Source organism: Coturnix japonica, chromosome 8, assembly GCF_001577835.2.
Source record: "Coturnix japonica isolate 7356 chromosome 8, Coturnix japonica 2.1, whole genome shotgun sequence".
NCBI classification, from domain to species: Eukaryota; Metazoa; Chordata; class Aves; order Galliformes; family Phasianidae; genus Coturnix; species Coturnix japonica.
The window spans coordinates 17,542,183-17,563,135 of record NC_029523.1 but is presented as its reverse complement, the minus strand read 5'-3'; the positions used below and the strand labels follow the sequence as shown (position 1 = coordinate 17,563,135).

General features: G+C 40.8%; 1 protein-coding gene across 8 annotated transcripts in view; it reads right to left on the bottom strand.

Moving 5' to 3' along the window:
* The window catches only part of PTPRF (protein tyrosine phosphatase receptor type F), a 332,284-nt gene that overhangs the window by 247,640 nt on the left and 63,691 nt on the right, over positions 1–20,953 (bottom strand). For all 8 annotated transcript variants that reach the window (XM_032446277.1, XM_032446280.1, XM_032446281.1 and 5 more), the window contains exon 2: positions 4,400–4,480. The gene's annotated coding sequence lies outside the window, so the exon portion shown is untranslated. The remainder of the gene's footprint in view (positions 1–4,399; positions 4,481–20,953) is intronic.

The following is a 20,953-nucleotide window of genomic DNA, read 5'->3' as shown; positions in this document are numbered from 1 at the left end:
ATGAAGCGAGTGAAAAGCCATGCCAATGAAATGCTGATCACCACCTAGGCTGCCATTCCATATTTCCTAAGTGGAATAACTCAAGATCAGTTTTAGTAAGGGCAGCCTGATACCATGCAATTGTTCAATCAAAGGACAGCAAAAACAATTATTTCAAGTTTCCCTAGAAATCCACAGCCTTGCCTGAGAGTACGATGCGATGTGGTTCCATCCCGCACTGCCGCACAGCACCCAGGGGCCCATATAACTGCTGCTGCAGGAGGACAGCACTGGGAGCCAGGCAAGCAGCTCTGCACACAGTTCCATCTGATGCCCTACACAGCTTGACTTCAGAACAGAAGTCTAACCCATGCTAGGTGGTTTCAACTGAGCTTATGCTGCTAGACAGAACGAAACCAAGTTAATTAGAGTTAAATGTATCCTCAAAGGAGATCTCAGTACCAAAACTTCTTATGCACATTAACTTAGGTAGCATGTATTTTTAATGAGTTCAGCACTTGTTTCAGGTTTAAATAAAAAACAACAAAAACCAATGCACACACAGCATGGCAGCTATTCAAACCCATTGCGCCACAGTGCTCGCAAGTGCTGACTACAGGGGATGGCAAAGTTACGCTGCCAGTTATGGTGATTCTACCTTTATTGCATAACCCTCAGATAGCTAAATTAATTAAGTAGGTGAAGCGACAAAACAAAAGCCACCTACCAATATGCTGATTATATAATAGAAAAGGAAATGAAAAAGACCAGAGGGCTAATGCTCATCTTCAATTTTGCAAATATGGTTAAGCCTTGTAACATCTCCAGCATCTGTTGATAGTGTTTTTCATAAATACATTTCTGAAAACATATATCCATGCAGAACAGTTAAAGCATACATCTTCAAAGCAGAAATGAGTTATACTCGCCTAAATTTGTAGCTTTAAACCCCACCCTGCCCTCCCCGCATGCATCTCCAGCACATACAGTGTGAAGCCAGGTAAACTGCCAGCAGCCGTGCCTTTTGGGTATCAGGCTGTTAAAACACTCCGCTCATTGTGAGATAAAAGGGCCATAAAGCCCAAAAAAACCATAGACAGCCCTACATGAAGAACGTTGAGCTGTGCCAATGAATTCAGCCGATGCCCTTTGGAGGCTGTCATTTAACATACAGCCAGAAAATACTGCTCACCACACTACAGCCAGACACAGCAGTTCCTTGTTTCACACTAAGAATTACTGTGCTGTGGCCCGAGTGGCACAACACAATCAACTTGTTAAGTCACATAAGGTTTGTGCCTGTGTGTTGTAGAAACACAGCCTATACTACTGAAATGCCCTTAAATTACAATATAGCATCACATACTGCAAAGTGCAAATCAGTTCAAAGACAGAAAGATTTATACAATTGTAAGAGAAGAATCTTACTTTGATGACTATTCCTTTACTTTTTTATGTCCGAATCAAGAAAACTGATCATGCAGAAGCTTCATTTTTAACTGCAATCCCAATGCCCAACTTTCAGAGGTAACGTTGCATGAAAAAAGAAACACAAAAAATCCCCCAAAACCATAACCACAGACAGATAATATTATGCCAGCAATAGCTTGTGCAAGTAGAAAACACTGGTTTTAGGTGGTTGTTTTTGTTGGTTTTAATCTTTTCAAACAGTCTTCAGTTTGAGTTTATTACTTTAAAGACTGTAACATTTAAATTGAAACTTTACATATTTTTGTATATCCCTGAAAGAGCAATGATACAATAATCCCAGTCAAAGTGAATGTCAAAATTGCTTCCAGATGTAGTGCAGCCTCCAAACTCCTGGGAACCTAATCTGAATTTTGCTAATCTAGGTCACAATTTATCTTCAGGGGCTCTCCTGTAAAATCATCCCTAGATGCTTTGGATTCAGGCTGACGTGATTGAAAAAGGTTTCCTTTTTCTCCTCTCATTCACCTGAACAACACAAATATACTCTGTGTTTTTTTTCCCCAGTTCTCTTGTAACCCCCCTACCCACAATGAGATGGACCTGATTAAGGAAATTACTTTAGAAGAAACCCCTGCAGATAAAATGTGACCTAGATCAGGGAGATTCTGCCCAATTTCAGTTCAAAATAGTTGATTTACTTTAAAAGATGTTACTGCATGCCACTCAAACTGTACTTTCAGCCACATTTTGCATGGGCTAAGTCTGTCATTTTTATTTCCTAAAACCCGAGTCTACATTAAGAATGACAGAAGACCTTCTCGGGGTCAGCTGAAAACGTACATAATTGACCACACTCAAAAAGAAAGGCTATGAAATTGAACAGAATAAGACCACTGATGAGCTGAAGAAGAGCATGACCAAAGCTGTCAGCTCAGCTTGCATGTAACACCACTGCTGCTCTGGATCCACCAGCTCCTCTCTCCTGACTTGCATGAGATGGGGATGTGGTCTACACAAACTGCTTTGCATTGGGAACATCCACTCTGAGCCTTTATGCTCACCAAATGCAATCAACTTTGAGAAAACACATGCAGTATGCCTTGCCAACAAGTTCTTCCCTGCTCTTCTGTTTCTGTGGAACACAAGATTTCTGCAACCAGCCCTGTTGTGCATGCAATCTTGTGTAACACCTCAAGTGTTAGAGACCCATATCTCTAATCGGAGAGATGAGTTATGAAGGGTGACCTAGTCAGTAGATAAAGAATTGGCTGGCTGGCTGCAGCCAGGCAGTTGCGGTCAATAAATGCAGTATGTTCAGCTGAAGGCCAGTGACTAGTGGCGTCCCCTATTGGTTCATTTTTGATCTGGTGTTCTTCAACATCTTCATCAATGAAATAGGTAACTGCCTGCAGCAGAGAGGTTGGAACTAGGTGATCTTTAAGGTCCTTTCCAATGCACACCATTCTATGACTCCATGATAAATGGCACATCCACCATCTGACTACCATCTCCTAGAACTGCCAATGTTTGATTAATGCCACCTGTGCCCACCAGAATCCATTCCAGAACACTTTGAGCACTAAAGCTCTTCTCTTGCTTTCTTTCAGCTCTAACAAGCAGGCTTTCCTCACCCTCCCAGGACCACTCTGCTGTGCTTCCAGACACACATACCTCCTCTAAGTGCTTCGGTCTCCACATAAGCAACAAGACCAGTTCCTGGTATTAGAGAAATCTTGTTTGTTTCAAACAGCATCTTAGCTAATGAGTTTTCTCTCCCCTTCTACACTCCACAAATATTGGGTTGAGTAATGCATAGCCTAATTGACTGTTAAGGTCACTGGCCAGCTCTTTAATCTTATTTAGTACACTTTGAGACAGTTCATGAGTCATTAGGGTTTCATTCTTGGGGACACAATGACACATAATATACGTTAATAAAGAGCATAAATATAATTCAATGTGTGTATTATACAGACTACAAAATTAGAAAGGTAGCATTAAACATTTCTTTGCAATGTTATCATTTTAATAACATTGCTTATTTTAATAGACAATAAAAATATTTAATTGTGAGAGCCTGCCGATGTCTTTATAATTTGTTATGCTCATGCAGCTCTAAGAAAAGGCAGTAAAGTCACACTTTAAATAACAACCTGAGGTGAAAGAAGGGCTCAAGGGAAACCTACCTCAAAATCTCCCTATTTGAAGAAAAAATAGTATATTTCTTCAAGCTGTTATTCATTATATTTGACTGTATGATGTAAATTACAATTCAGTGCGCACACGTCGAACTTTGAAATACTTTTGAAAGGGATCAGTATCGCTAATCGGGCACTGAAATCCAATTTCTAGGAGAATATCTGGGTGCTCAAAAGGTGAACATTTTAACTGGCTTGAAAAGACCTCAGAAAAATAAAAGTTAAACAGTAATTATACATAAATGTGCTTGAAAAACTTTACACCTGCCTTGACATGAATCCCATCTTTGCACGGATGATGAAATTCTTGGCATTGCTTTAGGTGATTGGGATGGCATTAGCTTAGGCAGGGTAAGAATGCAACAGCCACAAGCCCAGACAGGTAGGATAAAGGAGTTACTGACTCGAAAAAAAAGCATGACAGCTTATCTGTTGAAAGTCTAAACATGTTAATCATTTAACATAAACAGATCTGCTGATATTTTTAGAAAGGCATTTTAACTCATAAGTAACAATGTTAAAAAAGGACACCAAGAAAACTAATCATATTTTCCAGAGGTTGTCCCAGCCATTTGCAGATTGTTTCTGCTAATAATCAGACCAGGAAGAAAAGAAAGAGGAGAAAAAAGGACAAGGAAAAAAGACAGGTAGCTGGGTTTGTGATTAGGACAATAAACAAGTTGTTGGCAATCAGAGTTTGGCTGCTGGCTGTGCTACAGACTCCTCCTGCAACCTTTATCTCACTGTTCCTCAGCTCAGTCTGTAAAATGCAGGTAATAATGTTTCCCTACCTCACAGGAACGTTCTCAGAATAAATCCATAAATGCCTGCGAGACGCTGAGACGCTACTGTGACAGAGGCCATAAAAATACCTAGGAAAAAAAAACAACAAAAATAAGTGTCATAAACAACAGTAACAGCAGAAAAATTCACAGACTAAACAGAAAAGGATAAAGCTTTGTTTAATGACATGAATTCTCCATCCTGAGGAAGAAGCAGTTAGGTTCAGCACACACCACATTCCCACCTGTGACAGCACAGGACAGCAGTCCCATCCCAGTTCTGACATGACATCACCACCACAATAACCCATCACCACGTGGATGTGGAGTGTCAGGGTTTTCCTTCACAGATCATAAGCTCAGTGCTGCAACAACAGCTGCCTCAAAAAGCCATGACTGAAAGACTGAGCCCCAGCACACTGACAGCATTCCTCCCCTCCTCCCGTGTCTGACATGCTCAAGAATCCAATTCCTCCCACAGCCAAAACAGTGCTCATTTTGAGCCTAGCATTTACTCCCAAATAGTTTTTACCCATTTGTTTTCATGCCAACATTGATCCCGTAGCTTAAACAGCTCTTCTCCATCCATGCAGTTTATTTCCCTGACGATAAAACTGAATTATGCCACCTCCCTGTCAGAACTCGTTTTGCTGCCCCAGATAAAGCAAGTTCGTTGAGTTTTCTCTTGGAAGGCTCTTCCATCCTTAAGATTATCCATTGCTTTGCTTACTCCACCTCACCCTTTAACACATGGCATCATGCTCACTGTCACTTTGTGACTGTGTCAACTAAAAATGTGTTCTCTCCAGTACTTTCAGTTGATAACCCCCTCCCCTTCCCACCCAGCTCTGAAAGAAGTTTCTTCCCACCAGTGTCTCCTGTAGTCCCCACCCCGCATGCCATCAGCACGGCAATGTGGTCCACTTAGAATCAATCATCAAGAAGATCTCTAGGATCACCATGTCCAACCCCAACACGTCCACTAACCATGTCCCTCAGTGCTACATCTCCACTTACAAGCTGAGCTGACTGGGCCAACAATAGAGCTCCCTCTTTCATTTTCTGGGGTCGGAGGGCTCTCTGCAGGAGCTCAGGCTGGCTGCCAGGTTGGCCAAGTGAGAGCCAGCATGAAAGAAGGACGAGCTCAGCCGTCAGCTGGCAGCCTGCCACCAGGTCGGGCTCAGCCCCATTGGAAACCTCAGCCTAGGAAGCCAGAACACAGTCACCTTTCCAAGGACATGGATCTATTTAAAATAACCTTCACAAATAAATATATTATGCAATTTTGTGTTATGCGGCGTTGACTCCAATGACTCTGTAGTAGTGCTTACCCTACTATATTTACTTCTGGCACACATTTGCCGCGCTCACTGCAGTCATTCAGGACACGTTCCTGTATTAAACCCGTAAGTCCTACCTTGCCAATACCTATTTACAATGTTCCTCAGTATGTTTTTCAGTATGTTTTCCCTAATTTTGACCATATTGCCCCTCTTTCTTCTGTTTCAGCAAGCTTTCTCATCCACTAGCACTAGCATATCTACCTGGATGCTTTCCTTTAAACGCCCCCCTCCAGTCACACTCACCAAAATCCTGGCTCTGGCTGTGCTGCTGCATCATGTCTCCAGCTCAGCAGGCTTTGCCCTACCAGTTCCTATCTCTCCACAAATAGTCTATATCCAGCCAACACCTCTTCCAAGTTGAGATAGCTTGGGTTAGACAGTTCTGCGGGCAGAAACAATGCTTTGATTTCATTTCATCTAACACCTTGCCTGCGACCAAGACTAACATACTGAACTTAAAGAAGGAAGATGATAAAAACCTGCTCTCCCCCTTCCCCCATAGAAATGGGGGGTGGCCATTTCAGTACTTGCTCTTTTCATTCTCTTCATCAGCTAGTCTTTGTTGCAAGAATGGCAATCACATCTGAGTGGAATCCATCCAACTGTAAGTGGTTTGTTAAATCCCAGGACACGTTATCTACAGAGAAGGATGCTTAAGCTACTTAAATGGCAACCCTTTATTAAATGCATAAAAACGCTTGAAATTTCTGTAAGCCAACAATTTATATTAATTTCCTCCCTTACATGCATCAGTCTCTGCTGCTATGACACTGATTTTTATGCATTTTTTTGTAGCCATTTTTTTCCTGGAAACCCTGTGGCATTTTCTATAGCTGTAACACACATAACTGCAGTTGTTCATAGGATACGACACATGAGCTCTCTCCACTAAAGACTCCTTTTTCCAAAAGCTGAAGTAGATTCTGAGCTTAGATCATAGGGCCAGTTCAAGTCCACTATCTCAGCTACACCACAGTGACACTACTGCTATAAAAGGGAGGGGAAACGTGCCACCAAAATCCTCTTCCACACTGCAAGTATTAATAGAAAGACAGAGAGCAAAGACTTAAGATAAGGGTAGAAAATACTCTGTCACAGCACCACTTAATGTGCACTTTACGACCCCCAGAAAACCCAACCACAACACAGCCTGCTCACATTCAAGTGATTGCTTAAGTACTAAATTTCCTTGCGTCTACTTGGCTGACTCACATATATTTAGAATTTTACACCGATTCAGTTTTGGATTTCATAGCCACCTTCACTAAACAGATGTTCTGCTTATGCAGAGGGCATATGAACATGAAGCATTTGCTATTTTAGATTAAACATTAACAGAAAAACTTAATCAGCAGTGACGAAAGCAGTAATGGCAGTTCACTAGAGATAAACTCCTCTATGAAGCAACACTGTTGTCTCCACCATACTCATGTTGTTAGAAGCCTGAAGTGACAGCAGAGTTGGCATACCAGCAGGATTTTAGATACTAAATGATACCTTCCCCCACTAAAACAAACTCACTGCCCCCACATTAGGGTTAAGCTTAGTGCCAGCGGTTTCCTTATGCCCAGCATCCATCAACCCCATGCTTTGCACCAGGTCTGAGAAGAGAAAGCACAAGTGCTGCTGCTGGTGCCTGTCAGCTTCCCAGCTTTTGCATATCGAGCCCAGAAGGGAATGCAATGTTTTTTGAAACTCTGCAGAGCTGCTTTTTTTAATCTACACAACAATATTTACTGAACACACAAGAGCAGTAGCCACGAGCGTTTCACGCAGTGCTGACAACAGCAAGGAATTCCTTGCTCCTTGGTAAGCTCCCATGCTGGTTGACACAGCAAGAGGTTCTGTCAGAGGCCAAGAAAATCCACAACTTATCAAAAGAAAATGGCAAATTGAGAAAAACCTGGACGGCAAGGTTAGCTGCCTAGGCACAGTGTTAATAGAGCTCCATAAATACCTCTGTCTAACACTGACAGAGGTTAAAAACCCATTATCTTTCCCAAACGGCAGCACGAACATATGTTCAATCGAACACCCCGCCCCACCAAGCTACAAAGTAGAGTCTGCTCTTTTCAGTGCCACAAATATAAACCACGGGGAGCATTTTAAATGAAAGCATTATGAAGATCACATTAGGCAAGTTTGATCTACTGTAAAGCACTCGCACACAACATTAAGAGGGAGAACAACCTTTAACACCTGCTTTCTCTTCAAACATAGCATTATCTCTGTGCATGGCTTGGCTCTTAATGGGATGAAATCTCAGGCTAAATTGCATGGCTTACTCTACCAGCAAAGAATACTGTGGGACCTCACAGCCCACTAATACTGAACTGTGGAGATTACTCCTCCCAATCTGTATGCTCTGCTCAGCCTGCCAGGCTCTCGACCCAGTGCAAAGCACTGTGTCACAAGAGGAGATGCAACAGCTGGAAAAGGCCCCAAGCTCTGGAAGCCATCACCATAAATATTCAGATACGGAGCAATTTGTTTTCTTACCAATAGCACATTATTATTCACAAATATTAATTAGCTCCTAAATGCCACCTGTTCCTCCTCCCCTCTGCTGTGTGCACAAGGATCCCTCGCTGTCAAGACTTGCAGCCACTCTGTGCTGCTCAGAGATTGAATCATGTTTCATGTCATGCAACTTCCACAGCTTGCTCAGCTACTAGAGGACAGGCAGGGAATAATTCCCTGCCAACCTCTCCAGAGGGTGAAACAACAGCTTTAATGGCCTCTGAAAGGATCCTGGTCCAGCCCATCTTGGAAGGAGAAAGATGACAACTACACTAGTAGTTCTCTGGCATGGAGAACAGTTTTGAAGACCCGAACTTCAAAGATCTCACTGAGGGGAGAGTTCAAACTCAACCTCTCCTGCTGGAGAAAGGAAAGTTTCTAATGCAATCACTCGCATTCCCAGCGATCACTCACATTTTAGACAGAACGCAGGCACAAGGAATTGCCTGTCACATCCTACAGAGTAACAAACAGCAGTATAAATAAATCTAACTCTGCCAAGAGGAAAGCTGTTACAAACCCAGGCAATTTTCTTTAGGTTTCTATATCCTTTTAGGAAGAGATATCTTTGAAGGTAAAAGATACAGGTGTAGGCAGACAGCTAGTGCCAGGTACAGAAGATTCCTCCTCCCCATTAGCAACAGCAAGCCTGTTCCCTCCTCCTCCTAATTACATGCATCACCCACAACATGAGAAGTTGTGCAGCACACTGATGAAATGCAGGCATTGGCAGTACCTGCAAGACTCAAGAAGTGACACAAGTAAATGACTAATCACCATCTAGGTCTCTACATACCCAAGGCACAGAAATCATACACTTCCCACAGAGGAAACTTATCTATTCCACATCAGATTTTCCTTAATAGCAAACACAGCATGATTTCCACAAGTCCAGTCCAATCTGAATACTTCTTAACAGTTCTATTATTATTATTGTTGTTGTTGGTAAAGCTGATGGCACAATACTTAAGAACACCTACAGAGTAGCACAGGTGACAAACAACAAGCTTAAGGTAGAAAAATCAGAGCAGTTTTTTGCTGGAAAATTAAGTCTAGGTACTACCCAGTCTCTGTTAAATGCTGAATGAGGGAGTTGTGACCAAGGCTTGCTATAATTACTACTAGAGAAAAAAAGCTCTGCAATAGTCCCCACAGACAGTAATAACCCAGGATTAACAGAATGTTCTGTGAGCATGGTTAGCCTCATAATCAAGTTCCCAAGACTATAACACTCTCAAATGGGAACGCAAGTATGTAAGAACATCTAAAATCATATCCACAGTAAATGACAAACATGGAGCTGCATTTCTCAGGGACATGAATGGCAAAAGCTGAAGTTAAAATGTGCTGGGGCTATATTTAGTTCTGTGCAAATACAAATTAAGAAACTCTTTCTTCCCAGTTACTAATGCAGTGTGACAGGAAACAATTATTTGCTCAGTGTCTAATGTTACCTTTGGTGTGTATCTGGCTTGCAGAAATTTTATATTGTGCAATAAAGAACCAGCTGATATTCTGCAAATCAGTGAGAAAGCTCATTAAAGAAGATGAAGAAACATTTGATTTGCACATACTCAAGCAACACTGGTCCTAGCTATGCAGATAGAATCAATTTTGGGTTCTGTTCTGTTTTTATACTGAAGTACAAACAAAGTGAGTTTGTTTTCTGAACTGTAAATTAATTTATTCAAGAAGTCTGTGAACCATTCTAAGGAGTATCACAGCTTCTCCGAAGGGTAAAAATGGAACTGGGCAGAAGGACAGAACAATTCAAGAAAAAAAAATCTCTCTTTTATGATTTCAAGTGCCAGTTTATCTCTACAGAAAATGCAACTCTGGGTCACAAGGGAGCTCTCAGCTCAGCAATCACTTCAGACTTCAGCGTCTACAGAACACAAAAGACAACAAAATGCATGATTCAAATGAAGGGCTAGTTAGGCCATGGAGAACCAAGCTACAATTGCAGAGAGGAATCCCACGTGCTTCAGAAGTGCTCCAAAGGTCTGCTCTCAAAAAATCCCAGGCATGCGGCTGAGAATAAAACCCACTCCTGCCTACTGCAGCAGGAATGTCAGCTAACAGACCGGACTTGGGAGTGTCCGAGCTGTACTGTACAGCATCACTACAAGCTATGGGAAGTTAGAAAGTGTACAATACCAAGCACCCTTTCTTTTAGCACCATTGGACCAGTAATCATGAGGCCCTTCACCGTGACAAGCCACATAAGCGTTTCTACAGCTGGAGGAGTTAATATTTCCTGCTCAGCTTCAGCAAATAAGACTCAACTGGAGGCACATGAAATATCTGCATCTTCATGTGCCAGTGACCTATTTAGGAACAGGTGCCTTTGAGATGAGGGCAGATGAGCACTCAGCAACACCTGAAAGATCACCAACACCCAAGCCAAAACAGGACTACCAGACAATGTATCACCTGCACTCCCCACACTGACAAGGGGACCCCCCATAGGCTAATACAGGCACTAGCATGGTGAAACAATGTATGAGTGAGGCTTCTCATGAATACATGGTAGAGATATGTGACCAAACAGCTGAAGTCTGTAAAACTTCAGAGAGACCAGAGTGGACTTCCAGCAGTCAAGCACACGTAGGCTATAATCAACACTGAGCTGCCTAGGTGCCTTCACTGGGTTATTTCTCAATGACTATTTCTTTGGTTGTTTCCTCAAGAGAGAGGATTGTACAGCAAAACAAAATTCTGCCTTGGAGCAAGATGAACAATATCCCTTGAAAAGACTCATTTTCACTAGAAATTTCATTTCTCACCATACTCCACTCCCCCAAAGACTCATCCAATTACCATCTTCATTATAGTGCTAAAATAATCAGAAGATAAATTAGGAACCACCCTTCTAATCAAGGCTGCCACATTGCACCTCTGCTTCCCCCTCCACAAAGACTGAGCTTTTAAACAAACACAATGTGAATGAAGTCTCTCTCCAAGAGCTTAACTGAGGTTTAAGGAACAAGGAGGCGAGGCTGACAGGCATACAAATTGCTATTAGCTCATGAGTAATCAAAGGGATAAAGATATATATGTTTTAGGAATTAAGAGTATCTAATTATTATGAATTAGGATTAGAGTTATTCTTTTTAAGAAGAAAAATTACCACACATCAGCCTAATGTGTCTTTATTGCCCTTATAATAGCTGGTGCTGGGGACAGGGTGCTTGAGCAATGTCTTTCAAGCCTCATCCATTGCATCCCTACCTCAACAGCCACCCCTACCCCAGAAATTGCCAAGCACAAAGCAAAAGGAATATTTCATTCTAAACAGAAGATCTCAAGCTCTCCACATTTTATAAACACGCACTAACAGTGTTGTCTGAAAAAAAATCTGTGCTGATACTCAGCTACCTTGGAAAAGAGTAAAGGAGCAGAACGTGCTTACAAAGGATGAATAGGAAAGGAGCACTCAGAGCCCTGTTCTGTGGTTCCTCAACTCCTCGTTTGCAAAATTTGAGCTGCACATTAAGTAGACTCTTACACAGAACTGACTAAAGGAGTCTATAGGACTTAGAAGTTTTCTAGAATAAAGCCCAGATCAGTACCAAGCCAACACAAGAGAAGCAAAACTCCTCTAAAAGCATAGAAGCAACTCTGAGATAACAAAACATCCAAACAGTTACACTCTGGAACCTGTAGGAATACCACCAGTACACAAAAGAGACCATGAAGTCAGGACTAGGATTGCCAAGCTGAGGGCTCCCAGCCTTCTTTTGTTTACCACCTTCTTACAGTCAAAATTGTGCTGTCCTATGGAGTAACAGGAAAAAGAAAAGGGCCTTTTATGTTATGAGAATTGGATGTTATGAAATTAACATGAAAATATATGGTGTAGGGGTCCTGCTTTGGCAGGGGGGTTGGACTCGATGCTCTCTAGAGGTCCCTTCCAACCCCTACAATTCAGTGATTCTGTGATTCTGTGTGATATACAAAGGGCAGTTTTGTTTTTCTTTTCAACCCATTGCAATTTGTTGTATCACACTCTCCCACAACAGGATAATATCCAAGTAGCTACAGTGCTAAAATGTTGCTAAGGCATAAATCCAAGACAAGCAATAAACAGCATGAAAGAAAATTTCAGAAGAACTATTAGATTAGGTTCACATTAGCATTGCCTGAAACGTGTCCTCCATTACACCAAGGAGCTGATGTTTATCTGTCTCTCTACAAGGCTTTTGACACAAAGCCCAAAGAACCATACGAATGCATTAACGCTGGAGAATTAGTGGCAACTTTTGAACTGATAAACAATTACCGCAAGCAAATCCTCATCCTAAACATGATCAAGCTTTGCTGACACCTCTACAAAACCTATTTTGTTCTTTAAAAAGCTAGGGGGGAAAAAAGAGTGAAATAAACTATGTGAACCCGAAAGGCTTCGCTTTCAGTAGCAGCAATGCTACATCACCACACAGAAGAGATGGAATGATGAGGTACTTATGGAGGGGGAATATCCAAGCTCTGCCAAGTGACTAAAGGTAAGCTGATGTTTAAAAACAGAATGCTCAGGTGTTTAAATCACATATCCATTAACATACAGCATCTATTGTAGACGCATATTAAACAGAGATGGATATACTCACAGAATCTAGACAAGCACATTTTTAAGCAAAGAAACAGCTTTCTCCACTTCCATATCAGAATTACCATGAATTATAATCCCCGATGAGTGATCTGCTATAACAGAAACTGTTAAAATAAAGAGCACTTTCAAAGGTTATTTACCACACAAACGCTCCCTGTTTTGCTTAGGATATGTTTTGGCTTATTTTCCTGTCTCAGAGCTGCCTCTATTTTATTTTTTTTTTAATATGTGAATAAAGCAGCAAAAAATATATTCATAATAGTAAAATAAATGTATTGCATATCCACACTGCTCTGCATCTCCACCTTTATAACACCCCACACTGAAATGTTTGCCTTGTGAAAACTGCATGCAAAACAAAATATAACCAACACACTATATTTCCATTTTAATTATAAAAGCTTTTTGACCAAGTAATAACAAATAACATTTGTTAGAAATATAGAAATAACCATTTGTTAAATAACATTTACTTATCTAAAAACATATATTCATTGCCTCCAAGAGAGCCCAATCACCCAGCCAGCCTTCTGAAAGTAACGCCCTGAACCAACTCTAAATGGTGATTGACCTTTCGGCTGACACAGTAACAGCGTTTTTCCTAATTTCAGCTTATTCAGTTAACTCAATTCAATGATTTGATTTGCTCAAAATAAGAAATCAATTAAGACATTACATAGCATGAAGACTCGTTTTCATTTTCCAGTCTAAGAGCAAGCAGTAAGAGCAAGAGGGTGAAATCTACTCTATAGGATAACTTCAAGGGCCGAAACCATTTCTCAGCCACTATCCAAGTGAATACCATACCTGTTTTTAACCTTGAAAGCACTACTAGAAGTGAAACGCAGCAAGTTTGCCATTGATATCAATATTTAGTACATTTAAGAGAAACACAGCTAACCATTTAATATCATTTCATATATTGAAACTGAATTCTAATTTCGAACCGTAAGAATTTGACATCAGCCCAACTGCTTTCAGCACTCAAAGTACGTTAAGGAAACATTTTACTCCCCAAACTATGAGCATGAAGTATTTGAATGCTTACTTGGCATATTTAGACAATCCTCACATATGCTTATAATGCAGATCGGTTGACAAAAGGTGTTACCGTACTGTAAAAGCTGTACTTAGCAGGAAATCAAGGCAATCTAATAATTACTAAACTACTAATAAACCTCTCCTTTGAGAAAAGTAACAAAGCAAGATTAAAGTGACTGATTTACATCAAAGTTTCTGCTCGATTATTATTTAAATCATTATTTAAATCATGTTTTAGAGAATGAGATATTTACAATGTATTTCAAAGTAGCAAAGAAGAGGAGAGTAGAAAGTCTTAATGAACTCTGGCAATGATCTCTATTTTCAGCCCAGTTTTGGATCTCCTCAACCACAATTCACTGTGGATTTGGCAGACAAATTCCTGGAGGTCCTACAGCTGCTCTATTGATTTTGTTACTGACACTGTTCAATTTCAAACTATTCAGGTAAGTAAAGCTGAGAACTTTCACACTGTATATATTAAACCCTTCCCTCTCACAGCACTGCCACCACAGTGCTGCACAATGACACTGACACGCTGGAGTCAAAACATTTCAGCGTTCAAACACAACTTGCCAGTGCTCCTCTACCATGAAGGAAGAAGAGATGAGAAGATGCTCACTCATTCATCAGTAAAGAACCATTCATCTTCTATCAGATGCTGAGTTTGACTGAGGAACAAACCCAACAGGCGATGTTTTCCACATGTAACTGACTTCTTTAAACCTCATCACTTTTCTAGTTAACCACCAGAAATTGATTCCATTTACAAAAGTCACAAAAATCACAGTTTTATCAGTTAAACTGAAGTGGCAAGGAAGAACGAGTTATTTTATAGTTACCTGGGAGATGGAAAGGCTCAGAGGTTCTCAGCTGCATGTCAGTGTACCTCAGACCTCCCTACGGACCACGATCCTGCTCGATGAATGAAGCTGCTCCTGCTCAACCCTGCACCACCACCAACTAACAGCACTCCTGAGCCACTCAATGAGCCGAACATCCCAGAGCTCTGAGAGCCTTCTGCCAATGAGGGGAGTAAGATGGGAGGACAACCTCTTATCTCAGTAACAGTATTTTTCCTTTATTACAAGAATTAAAGAATTACCAGAAATGCACAAAGTTGATGCAGACAAATGATTTTATTATTTTGTTTTTTTTCTTTTTATCTTGCTAGTATTTTAATTAAAACCTTTTGTCATCTCTGCTGAGCAAGTTCAAAGTGTTGCAATGCAGCAGCGATGGGAATGCAGAAGTCTTGTTCTGCTCAGGGGAAAAAAAAATGTTTTCAACTTTTACCAAATCAACGACTGTAATTACTACAAGAATAAATCAAATTTATAGCAGGCAAACACAAGGCATAATCTTTTGTGTGTGTGTGTGGCCATAAATGAGTTTGTTTTTGTTGCAATGTGATAAAGTTTGGCATTTTCTGCAAGTCAGACTGACTATTTTGATAATATTCTTTACATTTCCTCCTCATTAATGAGATGAAAAATTTACTATTAAGATATGCAAGTCATCTCAATACATCTTGCTGCTGGATAAGCTTCAACAAAATCTTAAAGCCCTTTTTTCCCTAACCACATTAACACAATAATTGCATAGACAAAACTCTTACTTCGGTATTAGACGACGTCCTGTTCTTGCAAAATATCAAGAGGTGGAATTCAACGAATTACAACAACCCAGCTCATATTGTTCAGTGTGCAGCAACAGGGGAGACAAAAGCACTTTTAATTTTCATTATTTCCAAAGACCTTTTTTTATTTTAATGGAACATGAGACAAAACTGTTGTGCTTTTTTTCTTTTTTTTTAAATCATGCCAAAGAGTACACCTGCTATTTAAAAGTACTTTCACATCTCCTCTTTCCCTACTAACCTTTTGTGAAGAACAATTTCTGATTGCTAGGCTATTTTTCATTTGCCTATCTCTATTCATAAAGAATGAAGTATGTAAAATGGCAGATTTGAGAGACTGTTAAATAACTTGAATAGCTTACGTACATAAAAGCGATTACGGCTCTGCAAAACCAAAGAGAAACGTTATCAAAACACGCGCTCGCTTCGGTGCTGCTACCAGCGGAGCAGGCTACACTCTCACTGGCATCCAACCACAACACAAACCCAAGTGATTTGTTCTTTGGAAGAACATCAGTTTTGAGAAGTAAATACGCATGTGCACACAGGCACATTTGAGTATACATTCACACAAAGGTCTTCCATAATCCAATAAACCTGAAAGGTCCTACCTGAGAAAGTATTTTTATGAGCCCACATAGCTCAAGCCAGCAGCGCAGTTTGGACCAAGCAAATGAAAAATTCTCCACTTAAATAATCCAGCTTCCCCTTGTCTTGGTGTGGACGATCATCATGGAAGCACAAAGGGAGACCCAGCTGGGGGGGGCTGTCACCTGGGGGCTCCAAGCAGCAGAAGGAAGGGCGGCTCTGGAAATGCCTCTGCCAGACCGCTGCAGGAAGACCTTTATCAGCTAGTGACTATAAATTTATTTTCTGCAAAGGAACCTTCTGGCATAATGTGCGCGGGAAGGACATAAAAAGCAATCTGTCTGCCAATGAAACTAGAAAGCAAATGTGAAGGCGGGAGAGGCAACATATTTTGTTGAAATATGTAGATACACCGCTTGGATCACAACGCGCGCCACTACCTGACACCCAAGGGTGAAATGCTCTGATCTCTGCTGACAACGTTTACACTGAGGAAACCTCCACTATTTCACTCAATGTTTCTAAAATGCCTGTCGTGTTCCCTATAGTAAGAGGTTTGGCTGTGGGGTCTCAGCAGCCATGGGAGCAAGCCATGGGACCTCGCAGTGCTCCGGAGAGCAGCAAACAGCTGAAGAAACTGAATTAACACAAAACTAAATAACACCTTTCCACAGGAAGAATCGCAGTGCCCCAGGACCACTGGCAGGGTGAGAGGCCAAAACCAGCCTCACTGCTCACCAAAACGCAGCAGAAATGCAGCTCTGCAGCAGAAAGCAGGGAGATCCTGTATGCAAACAGATTAAAAAACAAAAAACAAATCACCTCAAAACCAGTTTAGGGATTTGGCTTTTTCCTTTCTGCTCGTCTTTGTTTGATAATTTGTGTAACCTGTAATATTAAAAAGCATGCAAAACAGCAACCACGTCTTTTATAAACAGTTTAAGAAGTAACAAAATAACCGTCACCCTCTAATCTAATAAAGCTGTTAAACAAAAATAGCAATATTCCATCAAACAGGCGTGCAGAACCCTTGTGCAAGTTAAACAGCCACAAATACTTTAAAAAAAGAAAACCCAACTAGGACTTCTGAGCACAATACAGCTCCATTGTTTGAAGCAATATTGGAATATAATTAGCTAAATATTTTAAAATACAAATACGAAGATGAAGTAATGAAGGAGGCCATGGGATCTAAAGGGCAATGGATCTAAAGACACACTTAAATATTTAAACCAATTTTTGTCCTGAGGGCACAGAACCTAAAGGGCAACAGATCTAATGATACAGCTTTAAATATTTAAGCCAATTTTCCCCCTTGAATTTTTATCATCCCTTTAACACAAGTTTATACGTTTTGTGTAATAAGTTTATGCACTATGAAGATTAAACAATTAAAAAAACATTGTATTTTTTTAATAAAAAAAAACACAGCATTTGCTCAAGCCTCTGGGTGTATTTAAATTAATTAAATACAGCAAAACAAAATGAAAGCTTTTGCATTGTTTGAAAGGAGACCACTCGCTATTTTGCTCAATGCACTGCAACAGAGATCTGTAGGCTGCATCCCCAGAGTACCAGAGCCAGAGACAATAGCTGTGCCAACAGCTATTTGCCTACACTGTGAAGGGAAGCATTCAACGACAACCAAACAGCAGCTGAATATTTGGATTGTGTTTGCACAAAGCGCTGCTGAACATGGTGCATCCTCAGTGCCCAGGGCAGCACCTAGTACCCACTGGAGCACACACTCCCTCTCACTTTGCTCAGCCTGGGTGCTTCTCTGTCACCACTTAAAAACCTACAGAGGGCAGCTGCTTTTATTGCACAGAAGATGAATGTTAACACATTATGGTCCAACACCCCATCAGAACTCCAACCAAAACACCATCCAGGCAGCCACATGCATGGGGCACCAGCAGGTTGGCAAAGCACAGATCCCTTTAACCACAACTGTTAACTGGCCTGTGTACGAGCCTATTGATCTCACAGTTCATTCATCACTTTACTTTTTTTTTTTTTTCCTTTAAATACTTTTTTTTTTTGTAAGAATACAGTCAATGCTGTGATCACACCAGCTTACTTAGATGGGGTCGATCTCTATTTTGATCTGGGAAGGAGTAATTCCACACTCCGCATTCACATTTGATTAATATTTACTCCTACAATCAGAACAGCAGAGTTCAAAACACCAGTAAGTAAACAGGGAGGCTTACAGGGCTTCCTGCCAGCACCTATCCAGATAAGTATATCCTCAATATTTATGCCTTTTCACTGCAACCGATTTCTTTTGTAACAAAAGGCTGCTTTTGAGGTAAACTGCTTTGGCTGCATAAGGGCAGCAGACTTCAACACAACCCGAAGAGCATCTTGGAGCATGTTTTCTAAAATCCTGCATAAACATGAAGGAACTGCACACGGAGGGAAGAAAACAGGATTTCAGGTCTTTCAGCCTACTGCTCTGACAATGCACAGATTCAATAGAGACGAATGCATAGAAGACCCCAGATACGTGCTATTGCTTCAAAATGTTATTTCATAATAGTAATAATTACACTCAATATGAAAAAAAGGACCATGATCTACAGCACAGCAGTACTTGACAGATTTTTTAATAGCTTCACTGATGACAAGTTTTTCAAGCTTGCTATTTTATCCAAAAGGCAAATACAAGTCCAAAATAAATTGCAACGCAGTATTTTTAGGAAACCTATTTCAGCTGATGTACATAGTACTAGTTATTGAATACAGGCAACATTTAACAACAATAGTAGCAAATAAACCATTTCAGAATATACAAGCTGCCCTGCACTTTGGGGAAATAACCTGTAAGTAGTCTACTGTAGCATTCCCAAATTGATATTTTTTTTCCACCCCCTCAAACTTTAAAACAAGCTTTTAAGCCCCCAACTCTTGATCCAAAGAAAGCCTGAATCAACTAACACACAGAAGTCATTAATCAGTGCACTATGGGAGGTTGCAGAACACCCCTTTTGCTTGTGGATCACCACCCCATCCTCAGCTTACATCAATTTTCAGTCTTATTTTCATAGTCACAGAATGGTTTGGGTTGGAAGGGACTTAAAGCCCCATCCAGCCTGGCTTTGTATGCTTCCAGAGAGGGGGCATTCACGAGCTTTCTGTGCAACCCATTTCAGTGTTTCACCACTCTCAGAGTAAAGCATTTTTTCCTACTCTCTAGCCTAAAATCCACCCTTTCTCAGTTTACTTTCAGTGACACCCCTTATTTTACATAAACTACAGAACTTCGTGGTGCATGCACTCCACATGCAAAAATCCTAAAGTACGCTGCAAATCCCACACACCCAGACAGGGCTCCTTGCTCAACAGGACCAACAAAGCAGCAATAAGTGACAACACCAACCTTTACAAAATAACATTAACATAAGAAAATCTGAAAATCCACCACGGGCCGTCAGTACTGAGCACAGAGACGTTACAAGATCCATCTTATCAAATGCAGTCTATCAAAGTTTCACCGCTGAAACTCAGGTCATTTTTTTCCCCCGTTCAGATACTTATGTGTCACATTTGTTTTAATTCTATTTCTTTTCTGCTAACAAAAAGACCTTCTGGATATTAAGTTTCAGTACCAATTTCATGCTTTCATATTAGTTTCACCTAATTTTCAGACTACTAGCAACCAATTGCAGAAATTGGGAGAAATAATTTCTCAGAGTGAACTCCTTATGAAAAAGGCAATATATCAACACAAGAGCCCAAACCAGGCACAGCGCAAGGCCCAAAGCAGCATTCTCAGCCCTCAACCTCTCTCAGTAGATTTTGTCAGATCACTTTCAACTACTCACGAGCTCTGCCAGTAATTTTTTTTGATGGCCAACGAAGGAGCAATTACAGAGCAGCACCAAGACACAGTTCACATTCTGGGAGGATTTCACCCGGAAACTTGCTGCTGATGTTCACGCTGAAGATCTCCCAGGGCTCTATTACTTCTTGTTTTTCCAATAATAGCCAGAATTTTGCACTGGCTATTGAAACAAAAAAATCAAGTTTTAACAACCCAGTTTCCCAAAATTTGATTCATTTTAATTGTAACTATGTATAAACCCATGCTGAACTATTCAGCTATCTACCTGGGTTGATTTTATAGCTGTATTCAGACTCTACGTGAATCACATTTAGAAAATTATATATATTACATAAATATGGTATGACATTCCATCAAGTTATCTTTTAATATGTAATTCTACCCTTAAATAAAAGTGAAGATGGTTTCTGCAGGCTCTTGCAGGAAATTGATACCTGAGATAGAAGTCTAGAAAGTGTCAGAAACATCCCCAGCCACTACAGGAGTTTCCAAGACAGGTAATCCCTCAGCTTCCCATACAACAGCCCATCTGCTCCAGAATACCCTTCTCTCCCCAGACTCTATTTTGGGGCTGTCAGTCCTATCATACAACTCCTGCTCAAAGATCGCATGTTTATCACCCTATTTCATGGCTGCTTATTGTCATTCAGCTCACTTTTGCTTATGTCCACATTTCAAGGAGAAGGAAGAGGGAGCTGAAAATAACTAATCCAGAAACATCACCAGCATGGGCAGAAAATGCAACAGGTCCAAACTCACTCCCAGGTGCACCCTGATGCACGTGAAGGCCAGAAAGGACCAGAGCTCTCCTGTAGCACAGCAAATCCATCTCAGGAAACCTACCTTAAAAACAACCAACCCCCACTTTTAAGAAGCCACTGCATTGTAAACATGTTCAAGTACAGCAGAAACCAGGAGGAATGGCTTTGGAAGCTTTGATCTCAACCCTGACATCTCCCACAACAGTACAAGT